The sequence below is a fragment of the Triticum dicoccoides genome, chromosome 5B (genome assembly GCF_002162155.2).
Source record: "Triticum dicoccoides isolate Atlit2015 ecotype Zavitan chromosome 5B, WEW_v2.0, whole genome shotgun sequence".
Taxonomy (NCBI): domain Eukaryota; kingdom Viridiplantae; phylum Streptophyta; class Magnoliopsida; order Poales; family Poaceae; genus Triticum; species Triticum dicoccoides.
In genome coordinates, this window is record NC_041389.1 from 514,961,171 (window position 1) to 514,963,766 (window position 2,596).

Here is a 2,596-nt window from a genome sequence, read left to right on the forward strand (position 1 = left end):
GGGGGCCGGCCTCGAGCCCCGGCGGGCCTGGCGGCGGGGCGGGGCGGCTGGTGGTGGAGGAGGCCACGTTCCGCACTCCCATTGGCCACGGGAGGCGGCGGCGCTGACGTGGAGGCGTTTGATTGGTTGGGGGGAGGTGACGATGGTCTGTGGACGCGTCCGGCATGGAGGCGGACATGTCCGACGGCGGGGAGGAGTTTGGCTAGGGTTTCATCTGCGCGAAAAATCGGGGAGGAGCACCTATAAATAGGTAGAGGGAGCTAGGAGACTCCAAATGAGGAGCGGTTTTCGCCCACACGATCGTGATTGAACGACCGAGAGCATGGAAGTGAGTTAGATGGGTTATTGGGCTGTGGTGAAGAGGTTCTGGGCTGCAAAGAGAAAGGGGTTTCGGGCTACGCGGTTAATCGTTGGGGCATCAAACAACCTCCAAATGGAATGAAATTGGACGGGCGGTGTACCGGTGATATACCAAGGCCACTCGGCAAATCTCGGTCCATTCCGAGAATGTTTTTATTCCGCTCACGAAACAAGGTCTGAGAGGGGGCGACAGGCGCGCGCGAGAGGTCTGGACTCCGAACGGACAACGGAGAGAACCAGGAGGACCCGAACGGATGAAAGTTTTGAAAAACATGAGGATGCAACACATATGATGACATGGCAAAATGCAACACGCAAGAAAATGACATGGCAACAACGACGAATAACTGGAGGACACCTGGTGCATTGAATCCGGGGCGTTACAACTCTCGTCTACTAACAAGAGATCTCGTCCCGAGATCTTAGGAACGAGACAGAAGAGAAATAGGAAGAGGTGAAGTAAGAATGCAAGAGCGAAGATGAACAAAGTCGAGAGCACTAGGTTAGAAAAAGAGGAATGACGAGTATGACAAGAATCGAAAACTCAACGAATAAGATAGACTCTGAAATCACTCCAGTTAGAACAAAGCAAAAAAGAATAAGCACAGAAGAATTTGGACAGCACTCCGATTGAAAATGGAAGGAATAGAACATGAACTTCACAAGATGGGATGGCACTTGATGAGATGAACACCGCAAAGCCTCCGTAAGAATTGAAATAGAATGAAAAGAATTTAGAAGGAAGGATTGAATGGAGTTGTTGAGAAAATCAACAACGAAAGAATAAGCTTGTTGTGGACTTATCCAAAAACAACTCAAAAACTTGAGGTGAAATTATGCCACAACCAAATGCTTGAATATCTGGGAATAACGAAGAAATGCAAAACTCCCCTTCAAAAGAATACGGAGAATTAAATACACTTTGAGACGCGAGAAGAAAGATACTTGAGCTCCACCAACAAGAATCTTGATGAACACTTGAAAGAATGAATTAAATCATGACGAGCCACCGTGAAGAACTCCGGTAACAAAAGGATGACGAGATAAAATTGAAGGATGAAAGAATAAGATGAGCCTTGTGATGATTTAGATGGAGGTTCCGACGAAATGGCTGAGGAAATTTGAACTCCGGAAAATAAAAGATGAAAACACTTGGACCTAGAATTTACTCATTAAGAACAAACTCCGAAGGAAGGGATTAATCACTTGGATGAAATAAGAATAACATTTATTGTATGCTTATCCTTCATCAAATTAAATTGATGACAAGCAATGGATTTTTCATACTACTTATTCTTCTTGAAAAAGGATTGAGAAGTGACATATCGCAAACTTGAGAAGGTCTTCATGAACCACCGGTAGGATTCGAAAGAACGAATGTATTAAAGTGATAATAAAGGAAAAGAATCTTGAATGAACCACTGTAAGAATTTGGAAATGACTGACGACAGAGGATGAATCACCGGGATAATTGGATAACGGTAGCTGAAATGTGAGGACGAAGAATTCTTCTCGGACGATGGCCTCCTGTGAAAAGAAACGGAAAAACAACTTCTGACATACTCCGGATGGGTAAGAAAAGGAATATCTGACAAATGGAATAATTCGCGAGGATAACATGAAGTTAGAACCACGAAACTTCGAGAGAACAAACAAGATTTAGAGGAAAATTCTTCTTCGGTCTTCAAATGATGACGGAAAACACCACCAAAATTTGTTAAGGCACTCCGGGAGAACGAAAAGCGAAGAGGTTGAGGCAACAATGAAAATGATTTGAAATCGATCTTGGAGAAGGCATGTGACTGATGGGATCCATTCTTACGTCAAACTTGAAAAGAATTGAGAATAACTCTGGGGATTAGAAGAGTCAGGTAAGATCCTGGGAAAAGACATGTGGCTTAGGGCCCACTAAAAGAAAAACACCGTTGGAAAGGGATTGTTGAAGAGATAGATGATGCACCGGAATGATTGAAATATTTGAATGAGGTGACAACCTCGAATTAATTCGAACACAGACGAATCTCCTGAGATGTCTTGAACACTCCGGAATGATTGAATGGCGAGAGGTGAACGAGCAAGGAGAACACTTTATCCAAGGAAAAGAATGTGATCAACCCGAAAAACTTGAATTGAATCCACCTGAAAATAGATGAAGAATGTCAAACGAAAGAGAATTCACCGGTTGAAACAATTGATGAAAGACTGAAGAGGTTCTGCACAAATGAAATTGATGCCC